Source organism: Anastrepha obliqua, unplaced genomic scaffold (genome assembly GCF_027943255.1).
Source record: "Anastrepha obliqua isolate idAnaObli1 unplaced genomic scaffold, idAnaObli1_1.0 ptg000071l, whole genome shotgun sequence".
Taxonomy (NCBI): Eukaryota; Metazoa; Arthropoda; class Insecta; order Diptera; family Tephritidae; genus Anastrepha; species Anastrepha obliqua.
Genome location: NW_026562208.1, coordinates 45,001 through 57,500, shown reverse-complemented (window position 1 = coordinate 57,500; position 12,500 = coordinate 45,001). Strand labels below are relative to the sequence as shown.

Below are 12,500 nucleotides of genomic sequence, written 5' to 3'. Positions count from 1 at the left end.
CCAAGCTCCTCTAATCTCTGCAACACACGATCCCAGCGCAAGTGATCAAATGCCCCCTTAAAGTCAATAAATATGCCAAGGACATATTTATTGACGTTTTCCCTAACTACACTCTGAACATACAACCACGCATCCTCTATACCACGTCTTTTCCTAAACCCATACTGCCTATCCGACCTAACACCCCGAGTTAGCTCCTGAAGCCGCTCAACCATAACCCTTTCCAGCACTTTTCCAAGTACTGGAAGGAGGCTGATACCACGATAAGATCGAGGATCGCTCCTGATCTTATCGGGCGACTTCAAGAGTGCAACGACCCTAGCAATTTTCCACTCGCGTGGAAAATATCCCTCCCATATGCATTTATCATAAATGGCCTCCAAATATTCCGGAATGAACTTCCACAAGCATTTGCACATCTCTCCGTTCAAACCATCGAAACCTGGAGACCTTTTAGACCTGACCAGGCCAAATGCATAATCCAACTCCTCAGCTTCTATTGGAGGGACAGGCACCTCTTGTGCAGGAGGAACCTGAACCTCAGCCCTGGGAAAAAACTCGCCTAACAGAACATTGGCACACTCTCTCCACGTCGATAATACAGTATCACCTACGCGAAGAGAGCTAGCCATCTCATTTCGACGACCCCGACAGATCCTATAGACCTGTCCCCAAGGGTCGTCCCTATTTTCCCCCACAAATCTCCTCCACTCTTCCTCCTTCACTCTCACAAGCATCTTCTTATACTCTTTCATCCCTACGCTAAATTGATACTTGAGCTGAGACAGATTCTCCGAATTGGTCCGCCTGCCGCGTTGAAACAAACGCCTCAAGCGTCGGACAGACCTCCTCTTTGAATTTAACTCACTCGTCCACCATTTCACACCTTTCATTCTCACAGCCCTAGCTTTCCTAAACAATAAGTCATTCACACCCCAGACACATTCATATAGACGAGCAATTTGCTCGTCAACCCCCAATTCCTCAAACTCCCTAAGCGGTATATCCAATACCGCTTCCCTAACAGTATGTCCATATCGGTTCCAGTCGGTACACGAGGTACGCCATCGCCTCAATGGACTCCCCCCTTCTAGCTGCGGGGTACGGGGAGTAACCATAATTTGTATTAAATTATGGTCACTAATTCCCCAACCCCCCCTAACACTCCATTTACACTCGAACCTACCCGCTGCTGCGTCATTCATGAGCGTCACGTCAATGTCACTCACACCTCTAGGCCCCTCAAACGTATACCATACGCTTGGTTCGTTTGCTACAAGAAGGTTATTCGCCACAACCCACTCGCTCATAACCTCACCCCGAGTGTGGCTCCGATACCCAGCAGTATGCCTGGATACCTTGCTGAACCACATCGGGGAGGTAGCATTCGCGTCAAGACACACGATGGCAGGAATGCTACTCTCAAGTAGTAGCACCGCATCAATGTATCTTAAGTAGGGCTCTAGAGGCTCGTCAGACTTGCAGTACAAGCTGACGACATTCATTCTGCCGAATTCCCCCTCGACACACACACATACTCCCCACTGTGATGAGTCAACTACTACACAAGAGTAGCTTGGCTCACACACAGCTACTGCGGCCTTGACTCCAAGGTCCGTAAAGACCCTGAAGCCCCCAGGAAGGCCTCTCACCACCCCATTGGTGGAGTATGGTTCCTGGAGCAAAGCAATGCCGCAGCCCCCCTCCGACATACACGCCCCCAATTCACACATCACGGCATAGGACCCCTGACAGTTCAGTTGATATAGTTCAACCATCAATGTCTAGCGTTCGCACGGGCAACAATGGCACAGTACACCGGGCAGACAGTGGACATCATTAGATGTCCGGCTGGCTTGCCCTTAAATGCACAGTTGCGACAATGCGGGGCATTGCCACAACCTGCACTCCTGTGCCCTTCCTGCCCGCACCTACGGCAGACATCCTTCTTGGCTCTGCACTCTGCCACCCTGTGATCAAAGCCCATGCATCGGAAGCAGCCGGGCGTCAGTTGGTCCAGCCGTACCCGGAAGGAAAACCACTTTATGTAGCAACGACCCGCTTCCACGAGGGCGGACATTAACATGTCCGTACCCTCAAGGACCACGTTCGTCACCCCATCGGGGCTGACCTTCCAAGGACGGCTGACCATTCTCACGTCCTTCTCACGGCACCCAGGGCTGAACTCCTTGAGGTTCAACCGGAACAACTCTCCCATGAAATCTTCAGGGGGGATCTCCGTGTGGACCCCCTGGACCACAACCCTAGGCCCCAGCTTCCGATGTATGCTCACATCGAGCCCTACCTCGGAAAACTTGGCATTTTTCGCCAAGTTATCCCTCTCAGCAACGGATGGGGTGCGAATAATCGCACCTCCATCCTTCAGCGGGCGCACCTCGTGCACCCTTACCCCCATGGAAGGCCCTACCTCCTTAACCACTTTCTTTATAACCTCCTTGGATGTAGTGGCGGTTTTACCCCTCACTACTACCGACCAGGTCTCAACTGGCTTGGGCACCGGCAATGCAGGCAACACAGGCGCAGGCGCCTGAGGTGCCGGCATCATCGCTGCACCAGCCAGCGCAGCTCCAGCCGTCCTCCGAGGTGCTTCCTCCCTTGTTATCATGGTGGCTTCCAACCGCCCACGAAGATGGGCGATCTCCGCTACCATCTCCACAAAAAGCTCCTCGAACTCCAAGGAGTATCCCAGGAGGTCCTTAGCTAAACTCTTCGGGACGCCGTCCATGTCTATGACGGCTCCACTAAAGGCCGTCACAATGGACTTGAAGCGCCCCATAAACTGCACCCCAACTTTCTTGCGTTCGGCATCCCCACCGATCGCACCCAAACCTTTCAGGGAAGCACCCAATTCCCCACGGATTTCCTCCAAACGCTTCCCTGCGGGACCTAATTTTTCCCCCGTCTTCCGCCCCTTGCGCCCACTCCCAATCTTTCCGCTTTCGGAGTAGATAGGGACAGTAGGAATCTCGTTAATCCATTCATGCGCGTCACTAATTAGATGACGAGGCATTTGGCTACCTTAAGAGAGTCATAGTTACTCCCGCCGTTTACCCGCGCTTACTTGAATTTCTTCACTTTGACATTCAGAGCACTGGGCAGAAATCACATTGTGTCAACACCCGTTAGGGCCATCACAATGCTTTGTTTTAATTAGACAGTCGGATTCCCCAAGTCCGTGCCAGTTCTGAATTGATTGTTAATTGATAATCGTTATAATTTAAAAGGAATATATATCGAATGATATAATTCCTTAAAAATTTTAGCAAGAAAGTTCCACAATTGGCTACGTAACTACTATCCGGGGAACAAGAATCGTAATTCTCTATTTACCCAGAACGAGTACATAAACCATGGTATTGCTTCCCAATCAAGCCCGACTATCTCAATCTTCAGAGCCAATCCTTATCCCGAAGTTACGGATCTAATTTGCCGACTTCCCTTACCTACATTATTCTATCGACTAGAGACTCTTCACCTTGGAGACCAGCTGCGGATATTGGTACGGCCTGTTGAGAAGTTTGCGTGACCCCACCATAAATTTTCAAGGTCCGAGGAGAAAATATCGACACAACAGTAAATGTCATGCTCTTCTAGTCCATCTACCATATCTCTCTTCGAAAGACTTCCATGGTAGTACGACTATAAAACAGAAAAGAAAACTCTTCCGATATCTCTCGACGGCTTCTTTATGGTCGTTCCTGTTGCCAGGATGAGCACAAGGCCCATTTTTAATAACAAACGGATACTCAACAGGTTACGGAATTGGAACCGTATTCCCTTTCGTTCAAAATAATTCAAGTATTTTAATTATTTTTAAATATATTTTTATTAATATTTTTTTTTATTAAAAACTTGAAAATTTTCGGCTTTCGCCTTGAACTTAGGACCGACTAACTCGTGATCAACCACTGTTCACACGAAACCCTTCTCCACTTCAGTCCTCCAAGGTCTCATTCGATTATTTGCTACTACCACCAAGATCTGTACCAATAGCGGCTCCATGCAGGCTTACGCCAAACACTTCTAAGCACACTATTGTACCCTCCTACTCACTAAAGTTTCAAAATTTATAAATCAATCGAAATTGTTTTATAAATCATCTACTTTAGCGGTAATGTATAGGTATACAACTTAAGCGCCATCCATTTTAAGGGCTAGTTGCTTCGGCAGGTGAGTTGTTACACACTCCTTAGCGGATTACGACTTCCATGTCCACCGTCCTGCTGTTTTAAGCAACCAACGCCTTTCATGGTATCTGCATGAGTTGTTAATTTAGGCACCGTAACATTACGTTTGGTTCATCCCACAGCGCCAGTTCTGCTTACCAAAAGTGGCCCACTGGGCACATTATATCATAACCTCAACCTTCATATCAAGAAAGGTGAGGTTCTTACCCATTTAAAGTTTGAGAATAGGTTAAAATCGTTTCGACCCTAAGGCCTCTAATCATTCGCTTTACCAGATAAGATTATTTTATATAATTTTTAAATGCACCAGCTATCCTGAGGGAAACTTCGGAGGGAACCAGCTACTAGATGGTTCGATTGGTCTTTCGCCCCTATACTCAATTCTGACAATCGATTTGCACGTCAGAACTGTTTCGGTCTTCCATCAGGGTTTCCCCTGACTTCAACCTGATCAAGTATAGTTCACCATCTTTCGGGTCACAGCATATATGCTCAAGGTACGCTCCAGTTAGAGGTATAAATAATAATAAATTATCATTATACATAACTATATGGAACGCCCCGGGATTGAATTAATTGACTATTTATTAAAAAATAGACTAAAAATTAATCCCATTATATTTAAGTTAAGTTAATTATGCCATTAAGTTTAATATAACTCAATGACTTGCACATATGTTAGACTCCTTGGTCCGTGTTTCAAGACGGGTCCCGAAGGTATCCTGAATCTTTCGCATTGTTAATCATATAAATGCATACAAATAAATATTAATATCATAGATATTAAATTTTTTGTAAAATTCAAAAAATGAATTTTAGCATTATATATAATAAAATCTATCAACACTTTATCAAATCATTAGTATTTATTTTATGTTAATATGCTTAAAAAGCAAATTAATTTAAATAAACTTAATATCACCAATGATCTTTTGATAAATACTTTATTATGTTAATAGATTACAATGTCCTTATATGAAAAAAATGCACATTATTTTTTTAATTATTTAATGATGAATTTTTCATAATGGATATTCAGGTTCATCGGGCTTAACCTCTAAGCAGTTTCACGTACTATTTAACTCTCTATTCAGAGTTCTTTTCAACTTTCCCTCACGGTACTTGTTTACTATCGGTCTCATGGTTATATTTAGTTTTAGATGGAGTTTACCACCCACTTAGTGCTGCACTATCAAGCAACACGACTCTTTGGAAATATCTTTCTAGTAATCATTAACGTTATACGGGCCTGGCACCCTCTATGGGTAAATGGCCTCATTTAAGAAGGACTTAAATCGTTAATTTCTCATACTAGATATTAAGATATTCCATACACTGCATCTCACATTTGACATATAGACAAAGTGACTTAGTGCTGAACTATTTTCTTTTCGCTCGCCGCTACTAAGAAAATCCTTGTTAGTTTCTTTTCCTCCCCTCATTAATATGCTTAAATTCAGGGGGTAATCCCATATGAGTTGAGGTTGTTTTAATATTCTTTTTTTATCTTCTCACAATTTAATAAAAAAATTATATCATCTTTTCATCTCTATTTTTCTTTTCTCCTTTTATATATTGTAAATATATAAAAATAATAATAATGTAAAATGAGGCAATCCTAGAATAAAAAATTTAATTTTTATGCTAGACATTCCTCCTTTTAATTACATATATAAATTATTATTTTATATATATATATAAATAATATGAAAATTTTTTGTAAAGAATACTTAGATTCAATATTTTCATCATTTCATTTTATTTGAGAGGTTTTTTTTTTTAAAGAATATATAATAAATAAAATTCATTATATATCTTTATTTTTTTTGCTATTAATATTATGAATTATTTAAAATCCAATAATATACACATTTGCTTAAATTCAATTATTTTTATAAAAGAATAAGCAACTTATTTAGCATAGTCTTACAACCCTCAACCATATGTAGTCCAAGCAGTACTTTAAAATTGAATTTAATGTACATAACAGCATGGACTGTGATATGCGTTCAAAATGTCGATGTTCATGTGTCCTGCAGTTCACACGATGACGCACAGTTTGCTGCGTTCTTCATCGACCCATGAGCCAAGTGATCCACCGCTTAGAGTATTTTTTTATTTATTTTTATTTATAACAAATGTCAATTTTTTTTTGCATATATTAATTGAAAGAGTAAAATTAAATAATATTAATAATATATAAATTGATTTTCTTTCAATAATATATATCAAATATATTTAACTCTAAACATTTTTATTAAGTTGCGAATGTCTTAGTTCAACAATAATACAGTGGTGGTATTTATTATGATTCAATTATTTTGTATTTTTTTAATCATTTTATGTATATATAATAATATAATAAATATATACCACTTTTGTTATTGTGAACAAATTAACTTATCATTCAATCAAATGAATAATAAGTACAACTTTTTATTTTCATGTTTAAAGGTTTTTAAAAGAAAAAAATAAGAAAAAACATTACAAAATGTACCATCATATATTATATTTAATATGATATAATTGATGGATCACAAATTGAATGAAAAAGAATAAAAAGAATTATGGATTCAAAATAATTATATAAATTTTTTTTTTTTTTTCTTTTTTTTTTTTTTTTTTTTTCTTTTTGTTCGTTTGTTTGCTTGTCTGTTTGTTTGTTTGTTTGTTTGTTTGTTTTTCTTACGGATATGGAAGACAATAATGATCCTTCCGCAGGTTCACCTACGGAAACCTTGTTACGACTTTTACTTCCTCTAAATAATCAAGTTCGGTCAACTTTTGCGAAACAACCGTGACACACGAGGCGTCACAGTGATCACGTCCGGAGACCTCACTAAATAATTCAATCGGTAGTAGCGACGGGCGGTATGTACAAAGGGCAGGGACTTAATCAATGCGAGTTAATAACTCGCACTTACTGGGAATTCCAAGTTCATGTGAACAGTTTCAGTTCACAATCCCAAGCATGAAAGTGGTTCAGCGGTTTACCCGGACCTCTCGGTCTAGGAAATACACGTTGATACTTTCATTGTAGCGCGCGTGCAGCCCAGGACATCTAAGGGCATCACAGACCTGTTATTGCTCAATCTCGTTACTGCTAGACGCAATTTGTCCATTTAAGAAGCTAGTGTCCTTATAATGGGACAAACCAACAGGTACGACTCCACTTATATAAACACATTCAAACACTTGTACATTCAAGATGTACGCATGAAAGAAGGCTATATAAGTTTCAACATCATAATCCTGAAAGCATCTATTTAATATATTTGAGTCTCGTTCGTTATCGGAATTAACCAGACAAATCACTCCACGAACTAAGAACGGCCATGCACCACCACCCATAGATTCGAGAAAGAGCTATCAATCTGTCTTACACGCTTATGTTCGGACCTGGTAAGTTTTCCCGTGTTGAGTCAAATTAAGCCGCAGGCTCCACTCCTGGTGGTGCCCTTCCGTCAATTCCTTTAAGTTTCAGCTTTGCAACCATACTTCCCCCGGAGCCCAAAAGCTTTGGTTTCCCGGGAAGCGACTGAGAGAGCCATAGTAGTAGCTACACCCAATTGCTAGCTGGCATCGTTTATGGTTAGAACTAGGGCGGTATCTGATCGCCTTCGAACCTCTAACTTTCGTTCTTGATTAATGAAAACATCTTTGGCAAATGCTTTCGCTTAAGTTAGTCTTACGACGGTCCAAGAATTTCACCTCTCGCGTCGTAATACTAATGCCCCCAAACTGCTTCTATTAATCATTACCTCTTGATCTAAAAACCAATGAAAGTAGAACAGAGGTCTTATTTCATTATTCCATGCACAAAATATTCAGGCATTTGGAGCCTGCTTTAAGCACTCTAATTTGTTCAAAGTAATTGTACCGGCCCACAACAACACTCGATGAAGAGCACTGAAGTAGGTTTAAATAGGAGGAATATATAAAAAATACATTGTATTAATTATATATAAGAACTCCACCGGTAATACGCTTACATACATAAGGTAATGTACATACCACAATATATAGTTGTACTACCCGTATGAAGCACAAATTCAACTACGAACGTTTTAACCGCAACAACTTTAATATACGCTATTGGAGCTGGAATTACCGCGGCTGCTGGCACCAGACTTGCCCTCCAATAGGTCCTTGTTAAAGGATTTAAAGTGTACTCATTCCAATTACAGGGCCTCGGATATGAGTCCTGTATTGTTATTTTTCGTCACTACCTCCCCGAACTGGGAGTGGGTAATTTACGCGCCTGCTGCCTTCCTTAGATGTGGTAGCCGTTTCTCAGGCTCCCTCTCCGGAATCGAACCCTGATTCCCCGTTACCCGTTGCAACCATGGTAGTCCTAGATACTACCATCAAAAGTTGATAGGGCAGACATTTGAAAGATCTGTCGTCGGTACGGGACCATACGATCTGCAAGTTATCTAGAGTTCAACCAATTTAACGATCAAATGATCGCTTGGTTTTAGTCTAATAAAAGCACACGTTCCATAAGGTCCGTGTTTATATTGCATGTATTAGCTCTAGAATTACCACAGTTATCCAAGTAACTGTTAACGATCTATGGAACCATAACTGATATAATGAGCCTTTTGCGGTTTCACTTTTAATTTGTTTGTACTTAGACATGCATGGCTTAATCTTTGAGACAAGCATATAACTACTGGCAGGATCAACCAGAATAATATTTTTATTTATATATTTTTCTTTGTTTTTCATATTTGAAAATTTCATAAATTACGGTGTATATAAAAAGTAAAGGGGCGACCCCCCTTTAGCTTTTCTTATCAAAATTCAAAAACCGTTTTTTATGAAAAAGAATTTTCGTTCTCTATATTATATATTTTATATAAAAATATAAGAACGATATTTCTTCTTAATATTTGCCACAATTTTCAAATAATTTATCATTCTTAATAACATTTTACTTTTTTTTCAAATGCATTTTTAATGTAATAATTTCATATATTACATAATTTTTCTCTTTGAATTGAAATTAATAATTTCATAATTCTATTTTTTAATCATAAATATATATGATTGAAAAAATTTTCTCCTCTTTTCCTTTGTTTAAAATTTAATTTTTCTTATAAATTTTTGTTTTTCTTATTTTTTTCTCTTCATCATCTGTTTAATTTCCTGTATTTATACAAGAAACAAACAGTTGAGGATAATTTCTATGTAATGCTAGTATAGAATATAAAATTTTGAATTCAAAAATTTATTTCTATTTAAACTAACTATAGAAAACCAGGAATAAAATACAATAACACCAATATGCCATAACATGTTAGTATAGAATATAGATTCTTCATATATGTATATATATTCGAAAATTTTTTCTATTTAAACTAACGTATGGAAAACCAGGAATAAAATCATAATATTACCAGTTTAATATGGCTCAAATTCGAGTTTCATATAGTTATGATTCGATTTATATGCTTCAATATCATTGGTTAGTTAACTTTTGATATTTTCATATTATATCACATGCCTTCACCGTGAGTGTTTTTTGCCATGCACACCTCACATTGTCAAAAATGTATGGGAAAAATTCATTTCAATACATTTCAGTTTGATTTGAAATGTCTTTATTATATATTTTAATGGCAATATGCCAAGGTTATATTCCATAAAATGTTAGTATAGAATATAGATTCTTCATATATGTATATATATTCGAGAATTTTTTTCTATTTAAACTAACGTATGGAAAACCAGGCATAAAATCACAATTTTACCAGTTTAATATGGCTCAAATTCGAGTTTCATATAGTTATGATTCGATTTATATGTTTCAATATCATTGGTTAGTTAACTTTTGATATTTTCATATTATATCACATGCCTTCACCGTGAGTGTTTTTTGCCATGCACACCTCACATTGTCAAAAATGTATGGGAAAAATTCATTTCAATACATTTCAGTTTGATTTGAAATGTCTTTATTATATATTTTAGTGCCAATATGCCAAGGTTATATTCCATAACTCTCTATTTAAACTAACGTATGGAAAACCAGGCATAAAATCACAATATTACCAGTTTAATATGGCTCAAATTCGAGTTTCATATAGTTATGATTCGATTTATATGCTTCAATATCATTGGTTAGTTAACTTTTGATATTTTCATATTATATCACATGCCTTCACCGTGAGTGTTTTTTGCCATGCACACCTCACATTGTCAAAAATGTATGGGAAAAATTCATTTCAATACATTTCAGTTTGATTTGAAATGTCTTTATTATATATTTTAGTGCCAATATGCCAAGGTTATATTCCATAACTCTCTATTTAAACTAACGTATGGAAAACCAGGCATAAAATCACAATATTACCAGTTTAATATGGCTCAAATTCGAGTTTCATATAGTTATGATTCGATTTATATGTTTCAATATCATTGGTTAGTTAACTTTTGATATTTTCATATTATATCACATGCCTTCACCGTGAGTGTTTTTTGCCATGCACACCTCACATTGTCAAAAATGTATGGGAAAAATTCATTTCAATACATTTCAGTTTGATTTGAAATGTCTTTATTATATATTTTAGTGCCAATATGCCAAGGTTATATTCCATAACTCTCTATTTAAACTAACGTATGGAAAACCAGGCATAAAATCACAATATTACCAGTTTAATATGGCTCAAATTCGAGTTTCATATAGTTATGATTCGATTTATATGCTTCAATATCATTGGTTAGTTAACTTTTGATATTTTCATATTATATCACATGCCTTCACCGTGAGTGTTTTTTGCCATGCACACCTCACATTGTCAAAAATGTATGGGAAAAATTCATTTCAATACATTTCAGTTTGATTTGAAATGTCTTTATTATATATTTTAGTGCCAATATGCCAAGGTTATATTCCATAACTCTCTATTTAAACTAACGTATGGAAAACCAGGCATAAAATCACAATATTACCAGTTTAATATGGCTCAAATTCGAGTTTCATATAGTTATGATTCGATTTATATGCTTCAATATCATTGGTTAGTTAACTTTTGATATTTTCATATTATATCACATGCCTTCACCGTGAGTGTTTTTTGCCATGCACACCTCACATTGTCAAAAATGTATGGGAAAAATTCATTTCAATACATTTCAGTTTGATTTGAAATGTCTTTATTATATATTTTAGTGCCAATATGCCAAGGTTATATTCCATAACTCTCTATTTAAACTAACGTATGGAAAACCAGGCATAAAATCACAATATTACCAGTTTAATATGGCTTAAATTCGAGTTTCATATAGTTATGATTCGATTTATATGCTTCAATATCATTGGTTAGTTAACTTTTGATATTTTCATATTATTTCACATGCCTTCACCGTGAGTGTTTTTTGCCATGCACACCTCACATTGTCAAAAATGTATGGGAAAAATTCATTTCAATACATTTCAGTTTGATTTGAAATGTCTTTATTATATATTTTAGTGCCAATATGCCAAGGTTATATTCCATAACTCTCTATTTAAACTAACGTATGGAAAACCAGGCATAAAATCACAATATTACCAGTTTAATATGGCTCAAATTCGAGTTTCATATAGTTATGATTCGATTTATATGCTTCAATATCATTGGTTAGTTAACTTTTGATATTTTCATATTATATCACATGCCTTCACCGTGAGTGTTTTTTGCCATGCACACCTCACATTGTCAAAAATGTATGGGAAAAATTCATTTCAATACATTTCAGTTTGATTTGAAATGTCTTTATTATATATTTTAGTGCCAATATGCCAAGGTTATATTCCATAACTCTCTATTTAAACTAACGTATGGAAAACCAGGCATAAAATCACAATATTACCAGTTTAATATGGCTCAAATTCGAGTTTCATATAGTTATGATTCGATTTATATGCTTCAATATCATTGGTTAGTTAACTTTTGATATTTTCATATTATATCACATGCCTTCACCGTGAGTGTTTTTTGCCATGCACACCTCACATTGTCAAAAATGTATGGGAAAAATTCATTTCAATACATTTCAGTTTGATTTGAAATGTCTTTATTATATATTTTAGTGCCAATATGCCAAGGTTATATTCCATAACTCTCTATTTAAACTAACGTATGGAAAACCAGGCATAAAATCACAATATTACCAGTTTAATATGGCTTAAATTCGAGTTTCATATAGTTATGATTCGATTTATATGCTTCAATATCATTGGTTAGTTAACTTTTGATATTTTCATATTATTTCACATGCCTTCACCGTGAGTGTTTTTTG

At 36.9% G+C, this 12,500-nt stretch overlaps 1 non-coding gene and 2 pseudogenes across 1 annotated transcript; all 3 read right to left on the bottom strand.

Annotated features, from left to right (window-relative positions):
- LOC129251797 (large subunit ribosomal RNA) overlaps positions 1 to 5,695 on the bottom strand; it is an 8,756-nt pseudogene extending 3,061 nt beyond the window's left edge.
- A 442-nt stretch (positions 5,696 to 6,137) lies between these two features.
- On the bottom strand, positions 6,138 to 6,318 carry LOC129251774 (5.8S ribosomal RNA; annotated as a pseudogene).
- Positions 6,319 to 6,912: 594 nt separating this feature from the next.
- LOC129251779 (small subunit ribosomal RNA) lies at positions 6,913 to 8,903 on the bottom strand. The gene has a single exon (XR_008583105.1). It is a non-coding gene; the product is annotated as a small subunit ribosomal RNA (ribosomal RNA).
- Positions 8,904 to 12,500: the final 3,597 nt, after the last annotated feature.